Here is a 9,267-nt window from a genome sequence, read left to right as displayed (position 1 = left end):
CTCCAGGAAAGAGACATCTTTTCTCTTGATGGGAGCTATAAGGATGTGTGGTCCTGGAAGTATAGCTCTGGCCCCAGTGAAGTGGAAAAGCTCATAAGAACTGTGACAACACACCGGCAGAGCTGTGATGGGAGTCAGTGCAGGTCCCGACAGGGTTCCTCCAGCCACTCCACCCCCACCCTTCCCAGTCACATAAGCCAATTAACTCCTTCTTTCATTCAAATTCATTTCAGTTGGCTTACAGTTACTTGACTAATCTTGTCCAGCCCCTTTAGAATCCCAGTCCTTGGTCATCCATACTTAAAAATACCATCTTCTCCAGAAGGAACCCAACAGGCACATATATTCTCTTGGCGCATTAGCAGAAATTATTCTGTCAGATAAACTGGTTGTCACTGAGTGATGACAGAGCCCAAAGGAAATGGTGCACACCATAGGAAGTTCTGGTAGAAGACAGGTAAAGGAAAAGACCTGGGTCATGGGGGAAACAGACGAGGGAGGGTGGAAGGAAGGTGTAATGTTGAGTGAATGAGTGTTGGGGGTAGAAACAAACCATTACAGCCCTAGACATTGAGAGAAAAATGGAAGTTAAAAAAAGAGAGGGGAGGTCAGGTGCAGTGGCTCATGCCTGTAATCCCAGCACTTTGGGAGGCCAAGGTGGGTGGATTACCTGAGGTCAGGAGTTTGAGACCAGCCTGACCAACATAGTGAAACTCTGTCTGTACTGAAAATACAAACAAATTAGCCAGGTGTGGTGATAGGCACCTGTAATCCCAGCTACTTGGGAGGCTGAGGCAGGAGAATCGCTTGAACCTGGGAGGCAGAGGTTGTGGTGAGCTGAGATCACGCCACTGCACTCCAGCCTGGGTGACAGAGAGAGACTCTGTCTCAAAAAAAAAAAAAAAAAAAAAAAAAGGGGAGGTAGCAGCTTCTCAATTCTACCTCATGCCTCTCCACTCCTACTAGGGTTTTCAGTTATTCTTGACTCTCATAAATCTCGATAATGTATTCCAATCACAGTTCCTGGAGCAGGTGGGTCAGCAGTGGGCCCATCCTAGGGGAGGGAGTCCACCTATTCCTGGATGTGCTCCGTGAGCTGCTGGGAGTGGGCACGGACAGAGTGCCCACAGCTTTCTGGAACATCCCACGGTAGAAAAAGGAGAGCCACAGAAAAGCAACACAAAACAATCTCCTCGTGCAGTTTGCTTATTGTTGGAGTTTGAAATTCTGCCAAGTGCTCATACTTCTCAGTTGTCAGCAGTTTAGTTTGAGACAATAGAGAAAACAGCTCTTTTGGCTTCTACCTAAACTTTAGCAGAGAAAAGAACAGCTTCAGAAGTTGAACTCAAATGGTCTTCTTACCTTATTTGCCCTGACCCTGAGTTGCACTGTGCTAGCAAAGAATGGAGAACATGGGGCCTGGAAATGCTGTGTTTATGAGACGAGGCTTGGGCTCACACATTCTCTGAGTCACAGCCTCTGGAGTTGGTGGTGATTAAGTAGGGATGTGGGAGGGAAGCACTGTGCCAACTTGAGAACCCCCTTTTTGGACTCAGCATTTTAACCAAACTTGAAAACTCAAATCTTTCAGCTTTAGGAGTTTATTTTCTCTTGGAAAATATCTGGATCCTTTTTATTTTCTGTACGAGGGAAGGAAAAGGCCAAGAATAAAGATGACAGGTTTATTTGGACATAAAATCATTGTTGGACAACTGTTTTTTGCTGAGTTAAGTGTCAAAAATGTCTGTAATTTACAGAATAAATTTTCCTGAAATTACACAGGGGGTGGTTAATTGACAGCAAACTGCTTGAGCTGTTTGGCTGTGGCACTGTTGCCCTTTCAGAGAACTTGGGTCCCTCCCTTCCAGTCCAGAGCTTCTGGGGCAGAATATTTATTTTGAGCACCAGGGTCTGACCCACACCTGCTCAAATCTTCAGTTCCCAGCTTTGCCTAAATGCCCTCATTTCTGAGCAACCATGAGGCTAGCTTCTAGTTTGTTTGTAAGATCTGCAGGCATCCATTTTGATAGTGTCATTGATAATTTTGTATGTGAATCTCAAAAACACTTGTAAAGAATTTGAGTTTTCTATGGCCTGGAGGGGAGGGAAGTTGTATCCTCCCTATTTAGTAAAGATGACTGACAGCTTTCCTGTATATAGCAGGCTGTCTGTCGATTGGTGGCTTTACATCTTAGAGGAGGGCTCTCTGGAGTTTTCCATTCCTATATCTATGGGTTCTGGCCCATGGCTGTCTCACTTCCCTGTTTTCTGGCTGGTTTGGCAGAGATGCCTTATTACATGGGTCCTATCTGGAGGCCCAGAACAGCCTATGAAATTTTACGTCACTGCAGAAAATGGCTTCTTTCAAAATAACATTTTACATAGCCTGGCTTTCTTAATTAATGTGCTGTGGGGAGTTTTCTTAACTCTTACTTGTTCATTGGCTTTCTTGTGCTGGTGTTAGGACTCTACATCATCATTAATTGACATTAATGACATTACTTGACATTTAGGTAGCACCAGATCCACCTTTAAAACCTGAGGATAAATTATAATTTGTTGTAATACATAAGGAAGGAAGAGAATCTGGAAGGAGTCATGAAGCATAGGGAGTGAGACCTCCCTAGAGAAGCTGGCATAAGCTCTGATTCTGCCTTAACAGGATGCCATACATCTCAATGCAGAAAGAAGACAGTTTCCAGGATGTGGCACCAGGCTTCCCCACACAGGGTCCTGTGGCACAACACAGTTTACTGCTCCATGCCACAGGGTCCCTCGCTGCAGGAGCAAGAATTGGGTCCACTCAGGGCCCGTCAGGAGGGAGAGTTTTATGTTCATGGTATTCAAGTGTTCTGACGTGGGAACACTATGGGGAAGTTCCCTTCCTCTGATATCAGACAGTCTGTGAAGAGGTGAAAGCTCCCCAGTGAGCAACCTTTCCCCAGCCTCTCCTGACTGAAGTGGAAATGATGTCTGAGCAGAATAAGCCAGTCGATGAATTCATTCTTTGAACTTCTCTGACTGGGAAGTGGTTCTGAGACTTTGAAAATCTTCAAAGATCTCAGCTCATGAAATCAATAGTTCATTTTTTAAGTTGCCAGAGTTAAGGCAAGCATTCTACTCAGAAAAGAGTGGGAAGGTCCTCCTAGTTGAAGACCCAGACACTAAAAAGAATAAAAAGCTAGGAAAGCTATGGTCCCTGCCCTTAAGGTACTTTCTAGGGAAGAATGAAGGTCAAGACTGCCCATGGCCCTGGAATCAGCACAGGAGTCAGAGGTGAGAGCAGGCACATTGGGCAGGGAGTGGGCGAGGGAAAACAGGGAAGGGATAAGGGCCTTTTCTGTGTAAGTGATTATATATGCTGAAAGTTGAGTGACAATGGAAATAATCTGAAATATGTCCCATCTGTGTGCATTTCTTGACTGATAATTTTGAAACAAGGTACTAAGACTAATGACACATAATTTTCTTGATATTTTCTTTTTTAAAAATTTTAGTTTAAGTTCTGGGATACATGTGCAGAATGTGCAGGTTTGTTGCATAGGTATACATGTACCATGGTGGTTTGCTACACCTATTAACCCGTCATCTAGGTTTTAAGCCCCGCATGCATTAAGTATTTGTCCTAATGCTCTCCCTCCCCTTTCCCCCCACCCGCCCGACAGGCCCCAGTGTGTGATGTTCCTCTCCCTGTCACATAATATTTATTAAGCACTTACTAGGTATCAGGTATTATGCTATGAATTTACATGAACTCTCATGAATTATCTCATGTAATCCTTACCATAAATTATATGAGCTTTGTACAATTATACCCTCTCTTTTTCAGACAAGAAAACTGAAGTGCCAAGAGGTCAAATAACTTGCCCAGGGCCCCTCAGCTAGTTGATGTAAGAACTAGGATATAAATTCACGGTTATCCCACTCCAGTGCTTTTCCTCTTAATCATCTTTTTTGTTGGATAGCTTGTTTTTGATTTTTGCGTGTTACTGAGACCTGAGTAACAGTCTTACAGCCCTGGATCCTGAACGAGTCTGCCAGAACTGAGGAAGTTGTCATGCGTCTCTGTTTTGGAGTCGTGTGCTGCATGGCAGAAGTGAGCATGGCTAGCGTTCACCTATCTCCAGGATCATCTGCAGGAGGCCTGGGCTGTGGTGGGCGCTATGCAGGGAGCGTTTGGATGGTTTTTCCCTCTCAGTCATGCTGATACTTCATCCATCTGCCTTGTTGGCTCTTAAACTGCAAACAGGAAATGAAACTGAAAAAAGCGGAAAACGGTGCTTTCAAGAAAAGGAAAAGCATCTTCCTTGAGGCACTGGCACTCTGAGAAGGGGAGTGATGACTAAGAGGTTTGTGAGACGCTGTTACCTGGTGATGAGGAGCCACAAAAACTAGATGCAGAATAGGAGTGCCGTGTGTGCCTGTGCATAGCTGGAGCCCAGCCTCTTGTCAGTGGATGGTGGAGTGTGAGTTGTCAGCTTCAAGCAGGATGTCAACTAAGCCTGCAGCACCCTGAGGGCAAACGGTTCAATAAAACACACACTTGATGAGAATGTTCAGCTTACAGATGTCACTGAGCTTCAGCCACGGTTGCTAAGAGTAAATAAATCACTGCTTGCAACTTTGGATCCCATAAACCTGATGCTCTCTTTTCTCACCCACGGGGGAGAAGAGATACAGGATAAACCCTGCTTCTTGGCAGTCAGTCTCAGCAATATCATTTTGTGTTTTGAAACTGCTAGCAAATCATGACTGAGCCAGTCCACTGCTTTGAGCAGGTAGTGGTGGACTATTCATTTTGTGTTACCGACGAGAATCCCAAGAAGAGCAAAAATCCCGAGATGCAGGGAAGTAGGCAACACCAGAGTCCCAAGCTCGTCCTGCATTTATTCCTTTTGACTCAAGATGGCAGGAGTAGGGTGTGACAGTTGCTTGATCCTGGGAGGGGCATGATTGCGTTTTCTCCCGACTTCAGTGGTCATTGTTCTTTAATGTTGTATCCTTGGGCAGCATGTGATCTGTCAGAGTCTGGGGGACCTGTTCTTTCCTGGTGAAGAAACATTGCTCAGAAATAGCAATGGTGTTTGCAAACAGCAGACACAGGTAGCAAGCAAAGGATGCTCTGCTATGTGTGTGTCTAGGTAATCCTCCCACATACATTTTATCTTAAAAATATGTATTAAATTATAAGACTCTTAGAAAATACTTGTACCTATACTTGGGAAATTAAGAAATAATACAGGCATCACCTCACCCTCCTCACTTCCCAGTCATTATCAAGTTTGCATGTGAATTTCTACTTAGGAAATTTCTTTACATCTGTGGTGTAAGTCCACAAACATTTGCTGAGCCCCTAACACGCACTAGCTACAGAGCTGGCTGGAGAAGGTTTGGGAAGTTTTGGGAGTGTCAATTTAACCAAATGGTAAGTAACTTAAATATGGTTTTTAAAAAGTAAAACAAATGGGGTTATACTATGCAGTAGAATTTTTAAAAGTGGATGAATCAAATTTTAATATAAGCCGAGACTTCAAAAAGGGGCTACACAGCTTCTGTATGAAGAATGGACTAAATGGAGTAGAGGCAAGAATGTCTGCAGAGGCCTTTGCAGTTGGTTGAGGTAGACCCCATGGCAGATGAAAACCAAATGAGGTCAGTGAGTGAGAAGGAAGGAAACAGAGTGGAAGATAGAAGTTCTCATAAAGTGGAGCTGAGAGGACTTGTGATTGGTGCAGATGGTGTGAGAGGCAGAGGGAGGTGTTAATGTTATTGACTGCTTTCCTTGACTAATTTCCAGAAATTAGATGTGTCGACTCTGAAGCCACATCGCAGCACTTCGTCTTGTGCCATTGCCACATGATAATGCAAACAGCAGTAATCCTATGAGCTCACGTTGGTGCGTTCTCACCACATGCTAGGCATCATGTGACCTCTTCCCATGCATTCTCTTGTTTAATGTTTACATCCACCTATGAGGTAGGTTCTATTCTCATACTTCTTTCACAGATGGAAAAAACTTGAGGCTCAGAGAGGTTAGGCAACTTGCCCAGGATTAAACAGTTATTTATATGCCAGCACCCAGGTGACTAGAACACCAAGAAGGCATCTTCCAGGACGAAGGACCATACATAAATACAAACAGCAACTCCTCAGTTTTATTAGAATCCATTGACTATGAACCTTTCTTCATAATCTGCTTTGTTTTGGATGTTAGTAACATACCCCCACTTTACGTACCTTCTATAACATTTTAACAATTTTGTAAGAAGCCCTCTTAAGAGGTGTAAACCCCTGACCTCTTATATAGAGAATTTTGCACATAATTCAGCCTTTTGTTGAAACTTTATTTTGCTATCAGGAACACCCGTAATGTAATTGGGAGAGACCTGGGGTGCTGAGGTGAGCAGGGTTCTTCGCTCCCAGGAGGCCAGCTCTTCCCTGTTTCTCTAGAGCCCACCTCACTCCACTGCGACCTTCATTCCCACAGCCTTCATTCCCACCTCATCACCCCCTCTGATGCTGCTTCCTTGTCTGCCGTCTGCTGAAGCTTCCCTCCGTCCTCCCGCTTTTATCTTCCTGTCTCCCCTTCCCGGCATTTCTCAGCTTTCACAGGGAACACGCTGTCTTGTACTGATGCTAGATCTATGATATGCTGACTGCCAGACACTAGGAGAGCTCTACTTCCACAGCCCTGCTGAATCCTCACCACAGAGCTAGGGGTGTCTCATTCTGGTTCCAGCAGAGAGCAGCAGGCGCAGGAGGCAGCCATTTACCTCTGCAGGCATGCCCACTGCTCTTGAGTATGGAGCTGGGATTCAAACCCACGTCTCCTTAATTTCAATCCTGCTTCCTTAGGTGCAGGGAGTGCTACCTGTAATAAGGAGGCCCAGGGAAGGAGATCGCTCTTGGCCTTCCATGTAACAAACCCAGACATAAGCTTTAGTCTGTGCTGCTTCTGTTGTTTTTATTATGGCAGTGACAAGCTCAAGGGCAATTCTTAGGGAGGCTGTTGAGTCCTGCCTGGGAGATGGTAAGGAGCACGGGCTCCAGAGGCAGATTGCTAAGGCCCAGCTTTTCACTTCCACACGCTTGCTGCGCGATGTGGGGATAATACTGGTACCTAGCTCATCATGCTGTAAAGAGTATATACAAGTATATAAGGAGTATTTAAGCCAGTCTTACAAGTAATGATGATAGTAGTAGTAGTAATGATGATGATGATGATGATGATGCGATGATGGCAGCTTGCTCCATGTCAAGTACTGCTCAAGTGCCTTATGCAGAGTAACACACTTACCCCTCACATCAACCCTCTGAGGTAGGTGCTGTGATTTTCCCCTCTCAGGGGTTGAGAGAACTAAGGCACAAAGCGATGAGGCGGCTTGCCTGAGTGCACACATCAGGGAAGTGGTGGAGATGAGGTGCAGACCCAGGCGGCCCTGCTTTAGTGTGTGGGACATCCTGCTCTACCATGTGCCAGGCAGAGCTACTTTGTCTGCCCCGCTCCCTCACCCTCACTTTTATGTCTGGGTGGGGTCTTTATGGCTTCACTCTCATGCCTCTTATTCACTTTCTCCCCTTCTCTCCTCTCTCTTCCTCTTCCGTTCTCCCTCCTTTTTCTCACTCTCTCTTCTTTCCAGTCCCCAGTTGTCCTCTGTCTCTAGAACCTGCGGTTGCTGCAAGGTTGCCTCCAGGTAATGGAGCTGTTGCTGCTAGGTGTGTCTTGCCCCCGCTGCATGGCCACTACCCCCATAGCTACGCCTGCTCCTGAGCTCACCTGCTGCATAGCATTAGTTGCTACCTTGCCACCCATTAAGCCCATGTATCATAATTGTACATTTTTTTGGTTGAAAGCCAAATGATGAAGCTAATAAGGTTCATGCTGGGAACAGATGTTCTTACTTCTGCCCAGATGCTGTACATGACAAGGACTTGCTGGCGCTTGGTGTCAGCGAGACTCTTGTACTCTCATTTGAAGTGTTTCTGGCTGAAGGGTTCTTAGGAAGGGCTGAAAAGTCATGCTGTCCTTATATGCAGGAGCTGGGCACAGGTCTTGAGGGGTAGGAGGTAGTCACCCTCGGTACTTTATAATCCATCTGCTTCATGAGGACATCATCCCATGCCTATTTGCAAACTGCCTTTGTTTGCATTTTATAATGACTCGTTCAGATTTTTGCTTTTCTGGTTGTTTCAATCTCAGGCTAATTGGCAGTGAACAATTCTTCCATTTTCTGCTTTATTTCCTCATCTCTCCCTACTTGGAAATCAAGAAAAGTTTTTTTTCTCCTCTCATTAAGAATCTTAAATGATTATGCTAATGTCATTCATTCATTCATTCAATGTTTATTGAGTGCTTTCTATGTATAAGGCACTGGGGTGTAAAACCAGATTTCTTCTTTTACGGCATTTACATTCTAGTCAGGAGAGATAATAAACAAATAAATAAACAACCTAATTTCAAATTAGAGGAGTGCTGTGAAGGAATGAAACAAGAGGATGAGAGAGAGAGAGAGAAAGAGAGAGAAACTAGGGCATAAAGTTTACTTTATATAATGTAGTCAAGGAAAGTATTTCTGAGGAGGTGACAGTTAAGCCGAGGTGAGGAAAGAACATTCCAGCAGGAACTGGCAAGTGCAAAGTCCTGAGGTAGGGAAGAGCTGGGGAGCTGAAGGCACAGGCAGAAGGCCAGTGTTTTGGGTGCACAAGAGGAGGCAAGGGGAGGCAAGATGAAGTGAGGCAGGGACCACATCTTGTAACACCCTCAGGCGTCGTCTTCCACCCCTTGCATAATTTCTAAAGTCAGTCGGCAAAGGATGACTAACTAGAAATCATTCCCTGGGATTTGTCTTTGAGTTCTGGTCTCCTTCCTGAACCACTCGACAACTAGTTTGTAGCAGTCTGCCCTTCACCAGCTCTCTTCACATGCACTTTGTCCTAAGGGCTGTGATGCAGAAGGAGAACAATATAAACTTACCTATATAAGCCATAGATGGATTTCTTTAAATCGAGCTTCCAGACTGTGGTTAAATTGGCCCGCAGCCACAGCTGGCATTTCAAAGTATCATGCCAGGGTTCCAGCACTGTGCTTGTTAATAAATTATCTTGAGACAGAGATAAAATCTTGCTGCTTGACTTACATTGCAACGCATACATACAGACAGGGGAAATGTGTGAGTTTTAATAGCATTGTTGAAGCCAGGGAGGTGTGTGATGATGACGGCATACTCTGACTCCTGACAGCTCCTCCTGCTCCCGCGAAGTTGCTCC

This window comes from Gorilla gorilla, chromosome 14, assembly GCF_029281585.2.
Source record: "Gorilla gorilla gorilla isolate KB3781 chromosome 14, NHGRI_mGorGor1-v2.1_pri, whole genome shotgun sequence".
NCBI lineage: Eukaryota > Metazoa > Chordata > Mammalia > Primates > Hominidae > Gorilla > Gorilla gorilla.
The sequence above is the reverse complement of the archived record's forward strand: the minus strand, read 5'-3'. Positions refer to the sequence as shown.